Below are 24,762 nucleotides of genomic sequence, written 5' to 3' on the forward strand. Positions count from 1 at the left end.
TGTATGACAAACAGTTCTGTAATGATACTTTGAGTTACCCCTCGTATCTCTGAAGAGAGCTCTGGGGCAGAGAAACTTCTTCCCTAAGCAAGTCCAGAAAGGAGCATGTAGCTTTTTCATTAGCCAAATATTAAAATGCCTTCAGCAAAATTTTAGCAAACAACTCACAAGGTTTTGTTGGTGGACTCACTTTATCTTGTGATACGTGGCCTGATCACAGAGGTCCCCGCATCTGAACCTCTGTTTAGGACTGCTTGTTCCAGGCTTTCCTCCATGGCCATGGCTGCCAAAGTGCCTCCCTTTCCAGCACACTGGGGTGCTGAGTCTTCCCCCTCCTTCTCACTAATAGATACTCGAGTTGATGCCTGCAGAGATTTCACCTCAGTTTTCATTAAGCCTGTTTCTGGGAAGTTCTGTTGGTCTTGCCTTTTGTTTTTCTTAAGAAAAAAATTGCAGGAGAGAAAGTGATTCCTTTAATCCCTGGAAAAGGAATCTTTTTCCTAGCAAACAAGTGACACATCTGTCTGTGTGCTCCCTTCTACTTTATTCCTCTTCTCTCCTTTTCCTCTCCTTATGCTGATAAATCCATGCCTTCTTGTTTGCTTTACTATCTTCAGCACAGAACTTTTTTTCTTTATTTATTTATTCCCTACTTATACTTTTATTGCCTTTGGTTATATTTTAAGAGGAATTTATTTCCAGAAAAGAGGAGAAATATGGAGCCCCTTTTCCAATTATGTCATTATGCCTATCATATATACAGTACAGTTTATATCCTGGTATCCTGTTTTTCTTCAATTACAGCAGAAAATGAATCCACCTAATTCTTTACCACATGAAAATATACTATGCTCAGTAGGGAAGAGACTGCTTGCTTGTTCTCTGTAAACGTTTGTTGAGGTTTGATGAAGAGCAAGTGCAGAGGACTCCACCAGCAGGGTTTCCCCAGCCAGCTGCTTGATCACCATCATGCTCTTCTACTCTGTCCCTGTAATGTGCTCAAGTGACCTGGGGCTGTAACTGCTCAAAGTTGGCTCCTCATAAACTCTGCCAGGTCAAAAACTCATTTCAGTCACAAAGCAACTATTGTAGGGTGAGATGTTATACCCAGGGTAACAATAACTTCTATTTCTATACTTTTGTTCTGTACTTCTGTTTCAATGAACGACCCTCACCACCTTATTCTTATAAGAGCAATGTCGGGCAGGCAGACTATAATGTAGGTATGTTGGTTTCTGATAAAAGGGTTAACTTGCAGTCCTGATCTCAGTCAAATAAATTCAAAGTTTCACAGAAGTTGCACAACAGCTTATTTTCCTTCTTTGGCTTCTTCTGCAGCTTCACATTTCTCATAGTAATGAGTACCTGTAGCAGAAGATCCAATGAAAAACACAAAAATGTTTTTTGTAGTCTTTCTCATGTAATTAGAGATGAAAATGATGAGCAATCTCATCAGAGTATATTTTCATGTTTTTCATAAAATTCTCAGCAATATTCAATGTTTTTAGTGACCACTTGATTTAGACTTCTGGAGATTCATCTTTATTTGCTAGTCACTGTTTCTGGGATTTGATCTGTATACCTTTCCACAGACTTTTTATACTGTGCTGCTTGAGATGAGACAGTGCCATGCAATACATTCCATCCAGTGTCTCCTTTAACAGGGTTCTGGATGTCAGGTCTTGGACAAAGATTTGGAAGGCAGCACTGCGTTTACAGGTAGATATGAGCTTAAGCAGAAATTGCTCAGTGATTTTCTATGTAGGTTTCAGGGTGTGATGCTATGTAGTAACTGGAGATAAAATGTCCTTGTGGATTGTCTTTCTGTACTGAAGTAATTCCTTCTATGCTGCTTGGATGGCTCCTTCAGAAACATGACATGGCTGTCTCAAGTAGTATACCTGTTGAGAAACAGTCCTTCAATCATTGGGTTATCCACAGCAGAATTCCTCTCAAAACAAGTGGGGTAGTGTTAGTGGTATTTGAGGGCTTGGCTGCATCACCAGCTTTCTCAGACATTTGATGTGTATATTGAGTTTCTAAGCTTGTCTCAAGGTTTTATATGTTATTATTATTGTTGTTGTTGTTATTGTTATTATTATATTTACTGTGTGGGTGGTGAAACACTGGAATAGGTTGACAAGAGAAGCTGTGGATGCCCCATCCCTGGAAGCATTCAAGGCCAGGTTGGATGAAAGTCTGAGCAAACCAGTCTAGTGGAAGATATCCCTGTCCATGGCAGGGAATCTGGAACTAGATGATTCTTAAAGTCCCTTCCAACCCAAATCATTCTAGGATTCTATCCTTCAATAGCTACATCCCTTCAAGAAAAGAAGAGGTTCTGATAATAATACCATTGTATGTATTTAATGTAGGATTCACCTGACCAACTTTAGCTATCAAAGTGTTTGATTTCCACCATTCCAAAACAGAATGCACAAAATAAGTGGGATCATCTCTTTGCTTGTGTGTGCCTCACTGATTGACTCCAGAGGAAATCCAGAAAAGCAGCTGAAACCACCCTTTGGAAGTGGAGAGCGGATGCTGTCATGTCCTTCTGGACATGGACGTGGTAAATTCTCCATTTATTGTGATTTAACAATTTATTCTTCATATACCAAGCCATTTTTTTATTGTGTATATGATCCCAGCTCACCCAAGCTAAGTGCTCATTTTAATAATTCTATAAAGACAATCCTTAAGTTGTGGCAACTTAATTGCTTATTCATGTCTAATCAGACCTTATTTTCTCAAAGTGCATGGTCATATTCACCCACTCTGTTCCAGAAAGCAAACTAAATACTGGCTAACACTTTACACATAAACCGAGACACACAAAATTAGAAAAATGAGAGAAGTAAAAGGTCTACAGTTGTTTTTATTTCAAGCAAACCTTCCAAGAAACAATGCAAATGTATAACAGTAATAACATCTAGATGTCCTCTTAGTGCAAAGTTGGGAGAAAGGCACTAAAGCTATCAAAAATATTTATAAACATTAGGAGTCATATTACATTTTTATTTGCTTTCAAACAGGAGCTGTGTGGCTCAGGGAAGGGAACACACTGACCTTTCACTTCTGTTCACTCCAGCTTCAGTGCTGCTGCAGGCCCTAAGTGAAAATGAGTCTATTGGTCTCATCCAAACCTCAGCCCATGTTAGCCCACATTACAAAACACCAGAGAATTTGGCATGATCAGCAGTTTCTGCTCAAGAGAGGCCCAGGACTGCAATAGCAGAGGTGTTAGAGATCAGAATTTGGGAACGCTGGTTGAGTTACGTGGGAAAGCAAAATACTCGGTCTCCTGCTTTCATTGGGACTGTATTCACTTGCACAAAATAAACACAGTATGAACAATACAAAAAAATATTTATATCACAGCAAATGATACTTATAAATAACGCAAACAGCTCATTACCACCATTCACCCAAAGGTCACAGAGTGCTTTTAAAGCAGAAATTTAGCTGCACTGGTGAAGCAGTGTAACATCATTCTTATTTTACAGATGGAAAAACTGAGGCACACAGACACCTTCCTATCCAAGACCGCACAGGAAATCTGTGGCAAGACCAGCATAGGCTCCTGATCACAGGAGTCTGCATGTGTCGGGGTTTGGGGAGGACAGCTGAGCTCCCTTGCACTCAGATGCCTGTGGCAAGAGCTGAAGTGCACACCAGCAAAAGGTCAGTGTATCCATTCTCCAAGCCACAAAGTTCCATTCTGAAAAGAAATATAAATGCAATGAGATTTTTCTGAGGTTTTTCTTTTTCAAATATTAATTGTTTCTTGGCACCAGGAGTCATTTTTACATCAAAAATAGTTATGTATTACATACTGTTTGTTATTTACATAAGTTTGCACTGTCTGTAATTTGGAAAGTTTAATGAGAATAGAAAGAAAACCTGTAGATCACTAGATATCAGCCTGATGCTGTCCTCTTAGCACCATGTGATGGTAAACAGTTCTAGCTGAAATGAGTGAATGTGCTCTTACGTCTCTATTTCCAGGTTACTGGGTTTTTTTCCTGAACTGATATCCACATTATTTCCTCCTTACATCCTCTGAGCTGTAAATTTAATTAAACATTTTGGCTATAAATGTAGCTGCTTGGAGTAAAATCAACCACCCAGAAGAAACCAACCTAGGAGAAGCAATGCTTGGGTACTATGACAGAAGTGATTCTTATTGGAATGAAGCCAGAGGAAAATCACTTGCTCTATAGCTGGGGATCTCCCTGATCCTTTTGCAAACCTCACAATATCATCACCACATCACCACATGTGCACAGACCGTCACTCCTACAAACTATTCTCACTCTTCACTCCCAGGTGCTTGATCAAATGCTTTGGACTGCTTTGGGTGACTTCAGTCCTATCCTCCACACCTTTCAGTTTTGAAGGCTCTCCCCTAATTTGCTGTTTGGTCTCTGCAGATTCCTCATTTAAAAACAATTACTTGGATGCTTGTCACCCAGTTCCCCTGCATAATAATGAGCCCCATTAAATGGGATTACTGGCTAAGGACACTGCCATGCTCACTAAGCACCAGCCTAGTGTTGGAAGCAGCATGGAGCTGCAGAACTTCTTAGGGTTTACACATACCTGGACAGTCCTTGGCAAGAGGACCATCCACTGCAGGGAAGAAAGATGAGCTTTTCTTTAAAAACTGCACCAGTCACCATATTTAAGTGGTGTCCCACATGTGAGCTTTCAGCCTGTGAGGAACAAAGCCAGGAAGCTAAAGGAAGGCAGAGGGGACTTGGTGCAGCACACCTTAGGATGCATGTGCTTCAAAGCACATCCAGCTGACTGCACCTCTGGCTTGCAGTGTGAAGCACCAGCAGGAAGTATTGTGGAGAGACCTCAAGGAAGAAAGCAAACAAGAGAAGAGTCCCGCTGTGATGGCTTCTTCAGGCTGAGACATCTTGCTAACTTTTAAAGCCAAATCACAGCGGTAGTGTTAATGCTGCTTAGGTTAAATATCTCACCTTCTTCAGACAACCCTAAGGGAGTGAAACTCAGTCTGAAATGAGAAAAGTTTCCCGAAGGTGAGTTCATAGATCACAAAATGTGGAGATGGAAAGAATCTATTCAATCATCTATCGCATCTCTCTGCCAGTTCAGAATTACTCCCCATGATGTTTTTAACATAACTGCTTTTCTCATTAAAAAAAAAAAACAAAACATAGGGGAAAAAAATGGGGGAGAAATACCTAAATATGGTCTATGAGCTTTTCTACTAAAAACTGTTTGATTCCTTGACTTAATTCTAGTGTCTCCTTTTGCTTTGTGCAGATGAGTTCAGCATGTGCCAGGATGAAGAGTGAACCAATATTTTCTGGAGGTACTCTTCCACCATCTGTAGCATCCAACAACTGGAAAAATCCTCCCAATAACTGGGTTTCATCTGCATTTTCTTAACTGTGTTCAATTTCTCCTCCCTTTGCATGAGCTGTTCTTTCAAGATAGTAGTCTGTGTGGTTATTGACTGGCTGACCTGGAAAGTGCTACTAAGTCTCCCCTATTTCAAATATTACATGCAGAATGAGACACACCTTTGCTAAAATAATGGAAATAAGCCACAAGTCTAAAAAGTGGTTTGGACAGTGCAGTTATGAAAGAAACCATCCTATTTCACTGTGGGGAAGAGAAGAACAAAGAGTATTTTTCACTTCTAACTGAGGATTCCATTAGTCTAACACTATATTTTTCCCAATTTAATTCATGTCCATGTGTTACAGAGTCTGGATCTCTTTGAAATTTCTGGTTTGACACTGCAGCCTGTTTCACCCCCAGCACAAGTTTCCTATTTCCCCCTCAGAGTCTACATGTCCTGGGGCCCTTGCAGGGCTCCTTGATGATAGATACATTTGGGACAACCCTATCCATCCAAGAAAAGTTCAGAAAACTGAAGACAACACATGTATTCCTCAGAATATCCTGCTAACACAGGCAAATGGTAACCTGTGGGGGCAGCAGGACTTCTCCCTGCTCCCTCTGACACTAATGCTGCAGTGGGAGTGGTGCCAGCAACTGTTTGGCTTGTATGGAGTCCACTCTGGTGCTCCTCAGCCCATCCCACAGACACTGTGGCCACTTTCAGACTACTGAGGTGTGAAACACTGGTATCAGTGTAACATCACAGCTGACAAAGCTCATTTTATCAGTTTAGAGTAACAAAAGTGAAAAACTTCTCGTTCCACTCATCTCTCGCATTCATCACCGTGAAATGGAAGAACGTGTACAGAGTCGTGCAACAAGCTGTCACATCAGCTTCAAAAGCAATGGCCCACACAAGTAAATTTCCCTACTGTACAGTCTTGTTATTTAAGATTATTTAATCAAAGGTGGCAGAAAGCAAGAGGTGGTTGTTGTTTGTTAGTTCGTTTTTCCCCAAGAAAACAATTCAGCCATTTCCAGAACCGGCCTGAGTGTTGACAGCAGCGTCTACCCACAGATACAAGGTATAAATTGCTTAATTATGTGTGAAGATTATGGGAGTCATGTCAAGCCTGAGTCACCAGCAGCATTTGAAAAGGTAAAACAAAAATGATTAGCAGATTCCTTTGGAAAGTTGTTATTGTAATTTTCCTTCATGTGCATGTGGGTGTTGCTGTGTCTCCTGGCAGTACTGTGGCCACCATCACACGTGTTCAATGGCAGGGGCCAAACAAAACTCAGGGCTTGGACACTGCAATATTAGCAGCCTTCCAAGGGACAATGCAAGGGAGCAGAAAAAAAGCTGGAAAATATTATTTCCTAAAAAAACCCCCAACAATAATAACCCAAACAAGTTATATCCTTGGGTTAAAGACTATTATTGTAGCACTAAGGATCTTTCCCTCATCTGGTTTTATGCAGAAAGTTTTCAGCATTTCCAGAACTACCATTAAAATGAGGAATGTCCAGTGATACTCCATTTTCTCACGTGTAGTCTCATGCTGCTGGCAAGTGTGGAGCCCATTAGTGAGACTCTGAGCACAGAACGTACCTGTTGGATGTCACGGCACAGTGCAAGCGGCACAGTCCTGCTGGTAAGTTTAGTTAAGGCTCCTCTTCACTGGTGCAATTTTTGACGCCTCAGGAGAGGTAGGTGCTAGACTGCCACGTGTTACCACTAGAGAAGGCCGAGTTGCACTTGAGGCATCACCAAAGTAACCGTGTGATTACAAAAAGAGAGAAACCTGTTTCTTGTCATAGCTGTAGATCTCCAGTGCTTTGGGGAGTGCAGCAAACATTGTATTGGAAAACAGCCTTCCCGTGGCGTTTGAGTTCCTGCGCTTTCAATCCCTGCAAATAGCGTGGAAGTGGGTGGAAATTTAATAGCGATAAAAAATAGCGATAGTTAACTTAATTGCTTTGACCTTCTGCAAAAGCTGAGGGGAAAACGCACAGAGAAGTTTCTTCCTTTTGTTTATTTATTTACTTTCCTTCCCTTCCCTCCTTTCCCCTCCTCTCCTCCTCCGCCGCCCCATCCCATGCCCCCGTGGCCGGCCCCGCCTCCCACCACTCGCGGAGCCCTCCGCAGCCCCCGCGGCAGCATCACTTTTTCCGCTTTTCATTCCTCCCACCTTCGCGTTCCTCCCTCCCCGCGCCCGCTCCGCGCCCAGTTTCTCACCTTCTCCGCAGCCTCTCGCCACCCACGACGGGGCCGCCGCGCCAGACCGGGCTCCCGCTCCCGCTCCCGGCTCCGTTCCCGCTCCGTTCCCGCTCCCGGTGCGTTTCCGCTCCGTCCCCGCTCCCGGTGCGTTTCCGCTCCGTCCCCGCTCCCGCTCCGTTCCCGCTCCGCTCCCGCGCAGCCCCCGCCGCGCTCCGTCGGCGACTCGCCAGCGCCACCCGCTGGGCGGCCGCGGGAAGGGCGGCCCCGCGCGGGCAGCAGGCACGGAGATACTAAAGGTCGCAGGGATGCTCCTTCGGGAAGCGCTCCCTGTCCTGAGTATGTTCCCTCTGTCCTGAGTATGCTCCCTCTGTCCTGAGTATGCTCCCTCTGTCCTGAGTATGCTCTCTCTGTCCCCTGTGCAAACGCAGCAGACAAAGGGTCTGGAGTTAAAAAACTTTCACATTACGCCTGTCCAAATGGGAGGTATTGATGGACTGGCAAAAAACCAAACTTTGACAACTCTTTCTTTCCTTTGCCTGTTTGATGGCACTGCCTTAACAGTGCTCGTTGCACACTGACCTTCTCTAATGACCACAAACACGGCTAAAGAAGAAACCAGAACATTCCATGGTGTGATACAGTTATAAAATCAGTTTTCCTAGGGAAGTTTTAGATGCTTTGCGTGACATTTTCTTAGGATGTGTAAGTTTGCACATAACACAAATTTCGCAACCTCTGCACTGTCTGGAGAGGTTCAAAATGACAGTCACACCTAAGCCATGTGATATTCAGCTTAAAATTGTTTAGAAAACTCAATTTCTAGCTGTGGGGGCCTGTCAGATATTGCATATTTTGTCTGGCACTGAGTATTTGAAGTTGATGGTAAGGGAAGTACACTTTAATATCTGACAAACAAGGAGCTCTGCTTCTTTGAATCTGGTCAGGAATTTGGAAGGCTAATGCAATCTCAGAGCAGGGATTAATGAGCTCAGGTGTGCTGCTCAAAGGTGAGCGACAGATGAAATGTGCTACAGAGATATGGAAAGGTTACCCAAGTGGTAGCACAGGTCAGAGCAAAGCCAACACCTTCTGGAAATAATTGTTCCAGTCTTCTTTTATGATTTAAATCTCAAAATGTTCCAAGCAGCTAAAAAAAACCCAAAACATAACAAAAAAAAAAAAAAAAACAAACCCAAACACAAACAAACAGACAAAAAAAAGCAGGGCAGTTAGCATGAGATTTATTTAAGGAAAAATATCCATATGAAAAATCATTATAATTTTTTCCAATTAATTTTTTTCAGTTTTCAACTTCATCCTAGATTTTGGAAACAAAATTCAAGTAGTTCTATATAAGCTATGAGAATGGTGTATATGTCCATTTTTTGTTTCGTTACTATGCAAGTTTTCTATTTTCCTGGACTACTTTGCCTCATTTGTTAACCTGAGCCTCATGTGCAAAGTACAACAGGAGGATACTTTTATCAGCTGGAATTGTTGATACATTAATGCTCAGGGTTTCCTTGCTGGTTCCGTTTCTTATTCACTAGTTCCCTGCTGTAACAAGGATACCTTGAGTTTGAAACTTTGCCTGCTGCTGGGAAACATCCTGATCCTTTAGATGCTACTGTAGGAAGATCCAGCTGAAACAATAGTGTGTGCTCAAGCAAGGACTGCTCATGTGAGCAAGGATTTGAGTCATCCAAGCCCAAAAGAACTGGTAAGGAGGAGGAAGCTGTTTCATCAAAAGCCTGGTAGCAGGAGATGTAAATACATAACCCAGGCAAAGAGGCTGATTTTGTGGATCATATGCACAGCAGTTGTGCTAAACTGGGTGGTGTCATTTGGAAAGCATGACAGAAAAGGTGCATACAGAGAGCTCTGAATCAAAGATGCTTCAGTGTAGGATGTTGGGGTGGGTATATGGAATCACAGAAGTGCAAGCAGTGTTCGTTCTCCTTCTGAACCCAAAGTAGAATATCCTGGCATTAAAATCTGAGCGATTTAGGTGTGGCAGCACTGTGTGTGACACTTGAGCTGGTGACAGCAGGTCCTTTTGCACGTGTCTAGGGCAGGGAAGCAGAATGTAGGCTCTTCTCTCTGATGCTCTAAATTTCACCAGCTGCATAGCAAACACAAGGCACTGCAGAGAGCACCTTGCACCCTGGCCCAAGGGCTGCTCACCCTGGTGGGGGACTGCCAGCCTGCCGAGGCCAGGAGAGCTGTGAATCCCCACCCCAGGGGCATGTCGGATGCTTGTCTCTTCCAGCACACTTCATCTCAGTTAAGGCATGATGAAACGGGACCTTGAGCAGCAAACATGCCAAGGGGTAACTTGAGATAAATGTGCAGCTGCACGTATCTCCTGAAAGGGGTTGCGCATTTTGCAATTAGAGTGAGCTAATTGTATATGCACAGGCAGTTGCCACAGCTCAGCTGATGGCTGGTATCTTACTAAACAACAGTAATGTGAGCACTTTGAGTCATGAAACCATACCCAAAGTGTTTGCAGACTCAGGGCCTCAGAATCCATTGCCCTCTCATTCCGTTGCACCGTCATCTTGAGGACAGGGAGAGGAATTGAAAACCTGTGCTGTATATTCTGATGCAAGATGAATTTCCCAAGGGATTCTTGAATTTCTAGCCAGAATTTCAAAGAATTTAACAATGTTTTCTTTTTAAATGACCATGAATCAAAATATTCATTTTAAGTGGGAATGTTTGGGAAAGAAACAGTTCTGGAAATTTTCAGCATAAACACTAGTTCTTGTAAAAAGACATGAAGAGTGATATTCAGAAGGCCTAAATTCCCCCCAAGTCTCTGGGCCTTGTGTTTCTTCAGCTAGGAATCTCTGCAAGCCCTGAGCCATCCACAAAGGAACCTGTCCAATTTGGTGGAACTGTGGCTGGACTTGCTGGTTTCTAGGAAGCTTGAGGAGAAAATGATCTGCCAAATACTTTCACTTCTCTGCAATTCCCTCATTAGTTTTCTGTACACATGCATGTGACCTGACAAACAGAGTTCAAATCAGCCAGGGGTTGGTTTGTTTGTTTATTTTCAGAATCTTCCTGATGCCAACCCTGTTAGCAGCACTGATGAAGTGAGCTTTGACCTGGACAGCATAGCTCAGATTCTTGCACTGATTATGTCAATGGGATCTTCCTAGTGATCTTCAGACCAGGATTTCAACACACTGAGCTGCCTACAAGTGAGGGGTATAGAGATTCTTTGGGAAGCTTTTTTTTTAATGTCCTTTTAATTGAATTGGAGATAAAACCATTTGTGCTTGAGGCTAATGCATTGCTGAAGAAACTGGAACTCAGGCCCTGTAATAGGGTATTTTTGTTTGTGAGAGCAGATGGAGTGAACTTATAGAAACAACTGTAAAAAGCCTAAATAGTAGGAAATAACAAAAGAGCCCCTTGAAGCTGGGGCAGCAGAGGTCTGGGCTCCAGCGGGTGGCTGTCACACCAAAGTGTGTGGGGCTGGTGGTGTCACTTTTTGCTCTGCAAAGCAGGGCAATCTCAGGGCTGCAGCTGCAGCTGCCTCCTCACAGGTTTCCTCCCCTGGCCTCTCTGCTGCCCACGTCTCCCCTCCAAGAGGATACCATTAGAAAAATAGCCAAAAGTCTCATTTCATAGGACTTCTTCAGCTTTCTGTCCTTCCCTATGGTGGGTAGTGCTACAACAGTAGATGCACGCTCACTAGAAAGCAGTGTAGGAATGTGTATAACACCTTTGTGTGCATTCTCTCTGTTTATTTGCTGCCTGCTGTTATGCTCAGCGTTGCCCTGGAGATCACAACATTTCAGCAAACACCACCGTGTTGTGCTCCCAACAGAGCCCTTTTCCTTCCTCTCTTGAGGGACAGAGTCACACTTGAAAAAAGAAAGCTGGTATCTAGTGCTGGCTGGACCTTCATGGCACTTTTTTACTATTTCTAAATAACTCCTAAGCTAAGATATCCCATGCAAAATTCCAACCCAGGCAGCTATCTGCGTTCACACCAAGAACCAATGAGTAAGTTTTTTAAGGTAGACTTAATTGTAGTTGTGAGAATGACACCAGTGTAACATTTAAAGTGTGAACATAAAATATGGCAAATCAATCAGACTGTGTAACCACATTTGGAAAGTATTCAGCTGATGATGTTCCTGATCACATGTTAGCAAATTCTAAAAAATAATAATAAAAAATTTTAAAATCACATGTGGAAATTTACTTCTTTAAGCCAATGGAAAGAGATATTTTTCTATCTCATAGTCTACAAAATTCCCTCACCTACTGCCCAAATCACAGTTTAAAGTAGCTTAATTTCTCCCTTAAAAAAAAATTTACAAGCCCTTATTCCTGCTCAGCAATCACACAGACATTAAATGTTATTACAGAAAGGGGGTGGGGGGGAATGTCTCTTCTCAGCATTACAGCTGCAGCTGTTTGACAGAAGTAAGTGACTTCATAAACCATCCTGATTTGGCAATAGAAGAGCAGAGTTTTATGCTGTCTGCTGCACAGTCACGGGGCTGAGAAAGCTCTGCAAAGCAATCTTCACAAATGTTTCACCTCAGTTTATAAATACCTTCGCTTCACTGTGTTAATGCCTCTTTTGCTTTGCTTTCCATTCACCGTCACTGGATCATCTACCAAGACCTTTTATTGCTTTAAAGTGATTGATCCCACTGGGCCCACATATTTTTCTTCTTCTTCTTTTTTTTTTTTTTTTTTTCCTTTTCTCAACAGAAGATACTGCACTTACACCTCTCCATTGGCTAGTTGACTTATTATGGTAAAATTCAGTAAAGATCTAGCAGACTGTCTTTACTTGCAACATAATCAGGCTGTATACCTTCTTATGAAAGAGTCCATACTTAAGCACTCTGTTTTCTCTGTCTCTCTCAAGTGTTCACTCAATAAAGAATTACTTGAAAACACGTTTTCCTGAGCTGTGATGAAAACAGAGAGATTTCTGATGGTTGTCTTCTCAGCCTCCACATTTCTGTATTCATTTCAAGACCTTATTATTTAAGAATGAATTCTTGCTCCTCCAGAGCAACTTCTGGAGATATTCCCAGCTACTAATAACATGATTTTGGTATAAATTTGATATGAGAAGGCTATTCACTACTTTGCAGGAACACCATTTCCTCTGGGAAATCTTCACTGATGTAAAGTCAGCAGGAGCTCTCACTACAGTGAAATCTCCAGGATTCACCTTTCAAGATATCTGTTATTTTTATAGGAACGTTACAGCTCATAAGCTTTGCTCGTTCCTTGGGCAAGCAGCCTGCTCCTTCACATTGCCAAGGGATTTTGCAGGATTTGTCTCAGAGCACATCGGACTGGAATATAAGAATCTGAGGGGAAAACTGCCAATGAACAAATGAGTTTCTTAATGATGGCCTTCAAATACTGATGAGCTTCAAGTAAGTCTTTCTCAAATTGTTGTCTCTCTCTTTGTAAAGTCATATGACTACAGATGTTTCTTAACTCAATGCTAGCCTAAAACAACTACCAAAAAGAAATGAGGGGAAAATACTCCTCCACAAGCATTCGAGGCATGATTTTCTAAGCAGAATTTTCCTAATTATGCATGTTTTCTGATTTAGTGTGAAAGATCTTCAGGTTTGAGATAAATGTGTGTAACCATTAAATACCACTGCAAGCTGTCTTGGCAAGAAGCCCTAGATAGCAATTACACCTGCTCAGTATGAATGGGCACCTACTTCTCTAGGCCTCAACAATTAATTTTTTTAAAATTTTATTTCTGCCAGACAGACCTTTTGCATCTGTCCTCAAGCAATTTAATTCCCTCTACCCCATTAGGCAGGGGTAGGACCTCAGGGAAATGTTATATCCAGAGGTCTCTGGAGAGCTCCCAATGGCTCCTGAGGGGACTTTATGACAGCAGCCCTTGCTGAAGCATGACTTCCATGCAGTGCTCCTCATCTGTGATGGGAATGAGATCACCAGTGAGGCAGGTGAACTCAACAGCTCTGCCCATTGCACACCATAACAAATCCTGGAGGCTTCCCAGTCCCCAAGAGGTGGCATGGCCTGCAGCATGGAAAGTGCTCCTCTAACAGCTGCCTGTGATGAAGAAATGCTCTGCATGAGATAAACGCATTCCTTAATGTAGTCAAAATAACATTGTATGTTGAAGCTCATGGAACCCCTTGTCTGCTGTGTTCAGAAATAAAAGCCAAGTGGAGACAGTTTTCCCTAAGGATGTGTAGTGCTGCTGGCTGTAGGACCTTGCCTGTGGCAGGGACAGCCTTCTCCCTGCCACTGACCAGGGCCAGCATAAGTTTGTGAGTACTGTAAGGGGGTGCATATTTATACAATCACTAAAGGAAAACATTCCCTTTTGCCTCTGTCTCCTCCCATCCCTCCCTAAAAGAGCTCCACTTGACCTAGACAATCCCAGGTTCATAAAGCCAAGAAAGATTTGCAGTTAAGGATTAAAATGCAGGTTAACATCAAAACCAGTGTTGAGTGACTGCTCCAGCCAGAAGATAGAAGGCATTTGTTATGGAAACTCTGTAACTGGCCTTCCAAAACCTTTCTCGAGCCCTTCAATATTGTATGGTAGTGCTTGTAGGTCTGCTGTAGGCAAGGTGAACTCACTGCAATGGTATGTCCCTGTGCCGAAAAGCCAGGGATTCCTGAGTCAGGAGCTTAGCTGAAAAGCAGCCTTTTTCACATATATTTCCAAAGTTTCCTTTTTCAGAAAGATTTTGATGTTTCCTTTGAAGGTCACCTTTCAAATCTGTTCTGTAAAGTTGCTTTAGATATAAAATCCTTACTCAAATATATTAAAAGGTCAAATAAATTGCACTAAGTAAACAAGCTGGCTTTGCTAGCTTTTGCAGGTGTCCAGCACATGGGAGTGTTAGGATACATGACAGAGAACAAAAACTTAACTTATTTATCTCCTTTCAGTAAAAGTGGGCAGCACCTAACTGAAGAAAATGTTTCAGACTAAAAAATTTTTTTCCATTTTAGCGTCAGGAAATAGGTCCCTTGTGAGCTGAACTGATAGAGAGCAACAGCTCCTGTGGTACTTTGCCATTTAAGAGAGGGTAACAAGAATATTTGCAGTAATTTAATTTTAAGTATTTTCAATTGCAGGACAGGAGCAGATCCTCCCTGCAGCTTTCATTTGTCAAGACCCATATGTTTAGACAGATGAGTTAATAAAGAACCTCCCCCAGAATAAAAACAACATGGCCTACTAGCTTCAAGGCTAATTTACAGCTTAAAATTTTCCACTGCTCTGGGTCTGTTTCATGCAGTTGTCATTCAGTGGGAGGCTGAAGTTTCAGGATGTTTCTGATGGCCCAGCTTTTATTTTTGAACCTTAACATTAAATTGATATTATCCACCAACTTGCTCCACATTTATGAAGAAGCCACTTTTATAAAAGCTTCCTTGGAGAAAATACAAACAGCTTTCTTCCATCTTTTGTTTTACTCAGAGATGCCAACCTGACCCATCAAACAGATTCCTACAGCTGGCTGTTACAGACAGCTGCCTTTTTCTTCAGCACACTCAGCTTTTAGACCCAGGCCTGCTGCCAACCCTCAACATTTTTGCTTAATCTCCATGTGTTCTGGTAGACAAAATTTCCACTCCAGGCAGAGTGGCAGTGGTGGTGCCCTAGTCCAGGTGCTGGATGTGCTCCATGATGGGCGGGCCAAAATCTGGGAATCATGGCTGAAGTGCCAGAGCTTCTAATGTCCATTTCTGGTAATTCAGGACTACCACCTCCATCTGACCTATTTTATATTTTTCCAGTATAAACTCTCAGCATAGCTCAACTATCGGAGAAATAAAATGGCCATTTTAGAAAATGATTCCTTGGGTACACAAAAGTCTGAACTGAAACTTTTCCAGAGAGGCTCTGCATGGGGTCACTGGGAAGCAATAGGAATGGTTTATCTGACCCAGCCTAGATAGCTGCTACAGGATGAACTGAATCTGGAGTGCCTCTTTCTCTGTCATGATCCTAAAAGGAAACATGGTTTGAGCAGTTCATCCTCAGGAAACATCATGAAACAGATAAGCCCCACTTCAAGTCTGTATTCATCTCTCACCGTCTGTTTTCTAAAAAGGTTGCATTTGGAAGATATCTCCTAAGACATATACCATGGAGAATGGTGGAGTTTTTAATAATTTCTTGTAAAGTTACTGTTCCTGTGGAAAAAAAGAAGTCCCCCAAGCCCCTCAGGTAGTTTATTCTGCAGTTTGTAACTGCAAAGCCTTTTTCTAGCACAGCAGGTGCAGATTCATGCAGAGTGCAGCACTATTATATTAATAAAATGGAATCACCTGAGTGTATTTCCTCTGAGCTTCCAGAAAGATCTTGGAAGCATATCCACACCTGAAAAAGTTCAAATTCTTCATTTTTCAGTATTCAAGGAAAAAAAATAGCTACACAAATGAGTATTGATGCCTACAGCTTGCAAATAACTTTAAGGAGGGTGAGGCAATTTTTTCCAGCATCAGTCTTCATATTAATTACTTTAAAAAATGAACATTCAAAGCTATTTGGTCCAGGAACAACTTCATAATATCAGTGGCTGCAAAATGTAAAACGTGCATGTTGGCACATTTGTTCAATCTGTGGTGTCAAGCAGGGACTCTGCTTCTGTTTTATGTGAATTTTAATGAAAGCAATTTATCTTCGGGTTTCCGCCAACCCGAAGCTCTTGTTTATGAATCAGTCATCAGATCTCCTGCATGAGGAAGAATGAGTTAGTTTGGTATGGAGGACCAATCTCTGATTTGTGGCAGGAAATCAGCAACCAGAAAACAAGCTAATTAACTACCATTAGAAATGTCATCTAGCAACTGCCACCTTTCCATATTCATCACCCAAAACTGGCAAATCCCCAGGGTGAAAAGCCCTAGGTTTATGCTATGCTGAGCAGCTGGCACAGCTGCCTGGCTGCACCAGCCCTCACTGATCTCCTGAGGACATCTCCAGATCTTCAGGTCACCTGTGGCCAAAGCCAGCAATGCCTGATGATGTGCTGCTGTTTGGCCTTCAGTGAACTTGACGTTTCTTTTTTGTTCCCTAGGGGTGGGTCTCTCTCTAGCAGGAAAACAAAGCCTGTGTCTGGCACCACTGTGGCAGACTTGGCAGAGGCAATGCACTGCCCTCCTGCCTGCCTGCCAGCCTGCAAGGAGCCTGGCAGAGCTGCCTCTGCCACCACCTGAGTCTTGGTGATGTGACTCACTCTCAGTACAAACTAAGTGCTACTGGGCTGATTTCACACTAACTGCACTGTTTCACCCAGATGGAAGATCCAGAGCAAGGGAACTACAGGTGGACGTGTAGGTCTTGTGATGCTGCTCCTTTTGTCTAGGAGTCCCAAGCCTTTCTCTGTGCTGGGCAGATCAGCAGCACCATAGCAGAGGGGCAGGAGAAACTTGCACTGTCAGAAGTTTTTTATTATCCCTCTCTGCCAATCTGGCACCTTTTAAGGACACTATTTTCTTTTCCCCCTTAAAGAAAACACCATGACTGTTTTGCAATTGGGATGGCTATTTTAACTTGGCGTGATTTATGTTCCATTCCCTTCTGTCTGCCATTGAGATTGGCCCAGTCCTATCCACTACACATTTCTGATTTAGGACCACCCTTATAACCCCTTGGTAACTTCAGTGCAGGAGACAGGATGTTATCAAAAAGCTGGAGTAATGCATAACTGCACCTGAGCACAGCCAGGGCAAGCCACACACTGCTATTTTGGGAAGCTTTTATACCTTGTATTTTTCCTTTTCAAAAGCAGTCATATTGCTGCTTAAAATACAGAATCTATTTTTAAAAGAGGCTGTTCTGTTCACCTTAGCAGTGTATAATTACAGGAGAGAGACAGCACGGCCATTAATACAGGGTGCCTTTGTGGGGGCAGAAGGCACGAGGAGTTTGCTTGTGGGTAATCAGTTGGGTAGGCAGGGGGGTGAAGGAGTCACCTGGATCCTGGGATGGGAGAAAGGGGCCCCTTGGCCTTCCCCATCTTCCATCTCCCCTTTGGCTAAGCCATCTCTACAGTTGTACTGCAAGCTTAGTAACAACATGCTTGCTGTCAGTAGCAAAAGGTTTGCTCCAAGTTGCTGTGAAGGTGTCACTTGTTCATCAGAAATTGACACCTGCCTTTTAATTGCTGAGGACTTGCACTGTGATATGCACCACATGAAGTGTTGTCAGTACCTACAGAGGATGAGCTATTTCAGTGTGATTTCCCCAGTCCTTGATTCTGTATTTTCTTCAAGACTGCGTCTGTGTTTTGGGAGTATTTTATAGAGTGATTTTTTAAAAAATTTAGCAGTTCAGCTGCTAAACCAACTAATATGGGGAAAACAAGGAACAACCTTAAAACAAAAGGGTAACAGGAAAATCAGGTTTCCCAAGAACTAACTGAAAGAGATGTAACTGTAGCAATAAATGAGAAGTATCAAATACTGACTCCTAGCATGAGTGTCTCTGAGCCATAAACCTGGAGCTTTCGTTCAAAAACAATGAGTGGAGAAACATGTTATCAAGGGCTGCCATTTTGAAGAGACTTTGGCCAATTCATCATCTCAGAGCTTGCCTTTAAGGGCTTGCTCATTGGAATTTATAAAAAGGTTTGAATATAAATGGATCACTTGCATCCAATTTACCTCAAATTCAAATCTGCAGCAGTGAAATTACTTGCAATTAAAGGTATTAGTTACAGTGTTTGAGGAAACCTATTATAGAATGTATAGACCTTCACTGAAGAGGCTTGGAATGGAAAGTCCCAACAGCTCATGATAATGGGAAAATAGGACCTAACTTTGCTTCAAGTAGTATACAAAAGTCAGAACCCAAAGTAAACCATAGTCCCAGCGGTATCTAAACACATGCTTTCATGCAAGTAGATATTAAAGCTGTTCTGGGAAAGAAAAGGAAGAAAATAAAACCTCAATTGAGATGGCTGTATTTCATCAAACTAGCAAAAGCCAAATGTCATTAGCCTTGTTTATTTTAAATTATGAGTAACAAAGAAGTTACTGGAAAATTAGTATTGCAGAACTCCAGTCTGTCACTATCCTCTAATTTTAAAGAATAATGTCTGAGTATTTAATTTGATTTTTTAACACACTCTTTTTAGTTTCCATTATCATCCTTTCCACCTCAGCTTATATTTGTTTCTAGTGGACTCTCAGGTGAGTCTTCCTGGAGACTGAAAATATTTGGATCCAAACGTTTAAAGGCACTCCTAATTCTTGGTGACTGAGCTTATGACTGAGATGTATCTTGATTTGAGATAGCTTGGATTTAATTTTTAACACATTATGAACAACCACAAAGCTGGACACGGTACGCATGAAAACAGCATCCTTAAATATGTCAAGTTCATCATCCAGATACTGAGAAACAAAAAGACACAGCAAAACTTCATTCACAAATATTTATCCACCAGATGAGACTTTGAAGTGGTTACATCTTTGCTGCTTCAGTATGCCCCAGTTTCCCACACTGTACTGGTCTTTACTGGGAAAATTGGCATAGAAGCAAAAACAAATTCTAGTTTTAGCTCACCTGGTGCAGTAATTTGTGTCTATTACTGATGGTGTTTCTGTGGCATGCACCCTCGGTGCTAAAAATTGGACAAGAACTGCCATCTTGTTCTACATGGTATACCCAAGAGATAATAAGGTAAAAACATTTTAGACAATGTCAAAGTGAACTGACTGGGGACAAGACATTGGAGAGATATTGGACAACTAAACCCATGAATCACAAGCCCACACCAAGGCTTTTTCTCAGACTTCTTCCTGGGCTAATATGCATAACAATTGTATTTATTGGAAAATTGAGGATTTTTCCATTTCACCTCTTATGCTGGATAAATATACCCAGTGTATTAGTTTTGAACAGTTCTGAGCTCTGTGGGTCAGTCATATTCCACTTGCAGGTTACAACTCTGCATCTTGTGCTGCTTTGAGGCTCCTTGAGGACTGGAGAATAGCTTCACAGTTTAAGACTTTATGTATATTTCTAGAAATTTAGACATATGAAACTGGCTTCTGAAAAAGCTCTAAATAATCTTTCCAGGCTACTGAGTATGTCAGTAAGCCTTCATTCTGCCAAAAAAGCTTTTTTATCCCCTGAACTCCTGTGATGCAACTGCACTTAACTGTCAAGTAGCTTTCTGTTTTACGGTTTTTAGACTTAAATTACTTAACTGAAAATTACTGTAATTGAAACTGTTGCAGTTCACATGGAAAGACCCAGCATGTGCAATTATGAGTGCAGTCCACTGCCATTCTGTCAGAAACCTGAGATCAGTCTACTTTTTATCTCTCTCTTACTTAGGCTTGGGTGAGGAGGAAGAGGATTTCACTGTAGGAGAGGCAACAGGAGATGTTCAACATGTAGAAGATGGGAAGTTGCTTCTACAAGTAGTTACATCTTGCTGCGCAGAGCTATCTCTTGAAGTGTTTCACATCTCTCCAGCCTTGGCCGGGCCAGCCCACCTGGCCTGGGCTCACCAGGGCTAAGAGGCTGGTCTCCACTCTCTTCTCCCTCCTTAGGGCTCTCTCTTCTCCAGAGCTTTTCTCTCTCCTTCCAGCCCCTGAGCCCCACCATGCTCAGACACCTTCCCCTCGTCTCCTGGTCCGTGCTGGTGCTGGAGATTTGGGTGTGGGAAGGCCGTGGGGGCTGTGGGGAGGCTGGGGGGCTGCAGCAGCCCAGAGGAGGAGGAGAGCCCTTGCCTGGTGCCTGACAGGTGAGAGCAGAGCACCCGAACTGGCCATCAGCATTCCCAACTCTCTTCCTGCTCCAGACCTGGGTGAGGCTTTTTTAGCCCAGTGTGACCCTTTCTTTTCTTCTTCCCTCTTATCTCTGGCTCTGTGGTGGGTAGCCACCCACCCCACCTGCCTCTCCAACACCCCCCAGCAGGCTGAGAGCTGCAGGTCCCTGGGAGGAACAGGCAGGTGAGTCCAGAGCTGGGGTTGCCAAGCCTCTTGCTCATGGTGCTGAAAATCCTCCCGTGGTCCCTGCTGGGAGTGGGCTTGTCCTGGCTGGCCCAGTCAAGGGGCTGAGGTGCGTGTGGAGTCGGCCCTCTGAAGGCTGCATTAGCAACCTTGGTGCCAAAGGATTTTGCAGGGTGTTGCAATGTGTAACTTAAAATGAGAGCAAGGGCCAGGAGCAAAGTCCTTCATACCACACTGTGAGAACCCCGGGTTTAGTTTGGGGTCTCGTGTGGTGGTAAAGTCTCTCCTCCAACCCGTGCGTCCAAAGAAAAACCCTGCAGCCTTTCGTTGTTCGGTCTCAAGGCAGTTTATTGCTAGTTATCTAAAAGATTGTCTTCTCTGGCTACTGCAGTTTGGTCAGTGGCCCAGGCAGAGGCACACACACACACTGACACCCTGACTGTCTGCTGTCTTCTCCTTCTCTCTCCCTGCCCAGGGCTGCTGCTATCTTTTATATGATATATATTACGTATTACATGTTTACAGTTTTTCCCCAATACCTACTACATATATTACCAAGTGCTTTTCTACTCTAAACCAATCTGTGAGTGCCAACATCACCAAGAACATGGAGACAAGGAAAAGGAAGGAGAAAGAACAGGATCAGCCCACTTTCCTCCATCTTAGAACTTAGAACCCCATGTACAAAATAACAACCCCCCCTGTACAGGTGCTAAAACCCCCCTGTACAATACTAAAAAAAATTCCCCTCTACTTTGTAACTACTTCTACTATACTATCTAACCCTTTGTGACTGCTTGTTCCACCTTCAAAGTTGGTAACTCATTCCATGGCTCAAACTCAAAATCACAGCTGTTTCCAGCTGCCTGCCATGATCTAAAATGCTTCTGACCAAGGCCTGGAACCTCTAAAAATGTCTGAAAGACATTTTGAGTTCCCACACCACACCTCTCCAAGTTTTGGGGATGGATCTGGTTGATACTCCTTCATCCCATGGCAGGTACCTCCCAGTGACGCCCACAAGGAGAGGCAGAGATACCTGGAAATGCCCAGATGAGTCTGGCCATCAGGGTTTCCACCAGAAAGGCTGATGATAAGCCAAAACTTCTCAGACTAACTCCATTTTTATTACTATTATTCACAACCCCAAAATGCATCAAATGCATCCAAACCTGTCAAGCTGAGAATATCACGTTTGGAGCATGGAAAAAAAAAGCCTCAAGTAGGAAAACAGTGGGTTGGAAACGGGAAGGTTGAATGAGCCCCACCTGAAATAACTCAAAAAAAAACGTATTTTTGGCTTTAGCAAGTCAGCCAGAAGGATCCTATATGTTTTTGTATATAGTTCCCAGAGGACTTAAAACTGTAAGATTTGATGCTAAACCTATTTCTGTGCTGTGAAACCAGGGACAGCTGTACAAATATTTGCTGTTTTTAATTAAACCTAACATTGCTACTTCCTTCATTTAAGTTAGGTCAAAGGACTGGCAATTTTATGCTTTGATAGATGAAGAAAAACAGTTGTGGGTGTTGTGTTTTAGAAATATGTTATAAAATAAGAAGTCTGAGGGAAAAGGCCTGTGAGGCTATAATAGCTCTGCCCTTGTGCTTTCTCCTCCGAGATGTTTTTCTTGTCAAATATTTTGCCTTATCCAGATAGCAACTGTTTCTGCTGTAATTTTGCTCATTATTTTTCCTTGAAAGACTTTTATTCAAACTTTCCTTACGCTCCCTAGTTAAACTTTAGGTAACATCCTCTCAGAGTTGTGTTTTTTATAAATGTAGATAAATCTGTGTTGTTAGGGGGAAATTAAGAGGGGCATGCCAGGTCCCAGTCCCTTTAGATGCTCCCCCCACCAAACTATATTGCTTCAATCACTCAGCAGAATTTCTTACATTAATTCCCAGCGGAGAAGTGCTGGTCTTTCTCCTGTTCTGTAGAGACGGGATTTATTGTCACAGTTTCTTCCAAAATCAGGGCTAGATAGTAAACTATCTGTTCAGAGACTATTTTTTGGTTACACAGCTAAGACCAAAGAGCACTGGACTGCAACCAGCAGAGGAAAGCTCTTGTTTCAGCTCCATGGTATGTTGCTTGTCCTGGGGTGACTCCCTCAGTTGTTCACTGTGGCAAATGGGGATAATGATGTTTACTCCCATGGTGACCTGTTTTAGGAACTGTACAGTGAAAATGTCAGGTATTAAAATTCAGCAGGCTTTTAGAAGAGGGTGACAATGTTTTAGTATTAAGCAGTTGTCTTTTTGTCAAAAATTCTGCATCATAAACATGCACTTTCTGTTGGAGAACAGCCATTTTCATAATTTTTTTTTGTTTAAAAATCAGGAAAAATGCTTAGAAAGTCAGAATAACACCTTTAAAAACCCAAGTATATATTGTAAAGACTTTTTAGATTGCTTTTAAGTCAAGGTATAGACAACAGGCACCAAGGAGGACTAAGGTATTTTGTCTTTTGTATTGCTTTAGATTTTCATTTTCAAAAATTGTGATATTTCAAATTTTCATTCTAGTGAAAAACCTCAGACTTTTGTGGGGGAGGAAAAGGCATCATTTCTTCCCCTCTGCTATATACAATGAAGAGAAATGAGAAATTGTCCTCTCTGCCTAGTTTTTTATTTCTGCTTTGAAATCACACCTGATTGTGTTAAGTGAAATCAGTATTATAGGATTTAAGGGTCTTCAGTATGTTTTCAGTAAAGCTTGTCATTATTTTCAGTGTTACCATTTTATTACTACTGCCAGCAGTTTTACTTTTGTTGTTGTTGTGGTGCTGAGCATTAGCGTTGATGTTAGAAGAAAACAGTTGTTTTCCTAAAGATGTAAACCTCATCTATCAGTGGATAAACATCTGTCAGCAGCTGGATATCTGTTCCTTCCTCTTGAGGACTATCAGACTGGCCTGGCATGAGTGCAGGACACATATCAGGCACTCAGACCAAACTGCAAATGTGCAGATAGTGAAGAATGGGTACAGGAGTAGGGAGAAAACCATGCAGATTTGCAGTTTACCAGCTTTATCTCTTCCTAAGTGCTATAACTATGATCTTCCTAGGTGGTCTGAAGTCTTGGGCAGAATTAGCATTTTTATAATACTTTTTTAATACAGAAACTTAAAAATCGTTAAACCATCTAACAAACTTGTATCAGGAGTTTTCTTAAGAAATACTATACAAGGCCAATTGCAAATTAAGAAGTAGCAGTGTGTATTTCCAACATCTACCTCTCTATCTGCTCTTTGTTTATCTGTGTACTATGTGGAGTCCTGCAGATACTGAGCCATTGGTCAAGTAGAAAGTAATCCAAGAGGAGATCTATCATGACTTCCTGCTAAAGAAATCATATGCTGTGACATCTACCTGTGTTACCACTAGCACCTCACAACTAAAACCTTGGCAGGATGGGTCAGGTAACTGGTTTTAGCAGGGTTCCAGTGTTTATCCATAAGCCCAGAGGTTCTTTTCCTGGTACTGCTGCTGTCCCATCTGCATTGCTGTGCGTGCCTGAAGGGGCAGAAGTGGACATAGGAGCATTTGCTCCCCACTCCAGGACATTAAGGGAACAGCCAAATTTTTCCCCCCTGTACTTTTGCTGTAGCTGAAAATATTTCTATATTCAATGAGTTTTTCGCAATGACTTAACCATCCTTTCAGAAAAATAAGATGAATAGCTGCTTATTTTAATCTGGCAGCACTTTGAGCAAATACAGCATTTTTTCTGTCTCATGTAGCTCAAGGCTGAAAACCCAAAGAGCAAGAAAACTCTTCCCCCCCTGCCCTTCCAAAATGAAAGTCAAGATTTTGTGGGATTCAGCACAATCCATGGGATTTATGTTGCACCTGTTGAATTCTCATAAGAAATATCAATTAAAACACTGTGACTTTGGAAGGAACATAGGAAATCTGTGGGGATACTCAAACTCTGTGGCTTTCCTGCACCTGCAGCAGTATGCTGTCCCTGCTCTGTGCCTCTTGGACAAGGAGGGGCTGCCGGGCTGGTGCCACGTGCCACTCCTTTTCCATTGGCACATGGGGAGGAGCCCATTTCCCCCACCTGCGCCGTGCTCACTGTTTCTTGTTTGAGTTGGCACACGCTGAAGGTATCGGGACTATGACGCCTCGCAGACATAGTGCTGGGGCTTTTGGTGGCATGGATTTGGGATGCTTCCCCTATCCTT

The 24,762-nt window shown here is 42.5% G+C and overlaps 2 long non-coding RNA genes across 2 annotated transcripts in view; both read right to left on the reverse strand.

The window, feature by feature from the left end:
- Positions 1–2,858: 2,858 nt before the first annotated feature.
- LOC116183600 (uncharacterized) lies at positions 2,859–7,826 on the reverse strand. Its single transcript, XR_004148240.2, has 2 exons — positions 7,619–7,826; positions 2,859–7,290 (listed from the first exon to the last, which is right to left on the reverse strand). It is a non-coding gene; the product is annotated as an uncharacterized LOC116183600 (long non-coding RNA).
- A 111-nt stretch (positions 7,827–7,937) lies between these two features.
- LOC144245912 (uncharacterized) overlaps positions 7,938–24,762 on the reverse strand; it is a 40,185-nt gene continuing 23,360 nt past the window's right edge. Inside the window, exons 2-3 of the long non-coding RNA XR_013339491.1 lie at positions 8,652–8,747; positions 7,938–8,014 (exon numbers count right to left, since the gene is read on the reverse strand). This is a non-coding gene — a long non-coding RNA (uncharacterized LOC144245912). The remainder of the gene's footprint in view (positions 8,015–8,651; positions 8,748–24,762) is intronic.

The sequence above is a fragment of the Lonchura striata genome, chromosome 2 (assembly GCF_046129695.1).
Source record: "Lonchura striata isolate bLonStr1 chromosome 2, bLonStr1.mat, whole genome shotgun sequence".
NCBI classification, from domain to species: domain Eukaryota; kingdom Metazoa; phylum Chordata; class Aves; order Passeriformes; family Estrildidae; genus Lonchura; species Lonchura striata.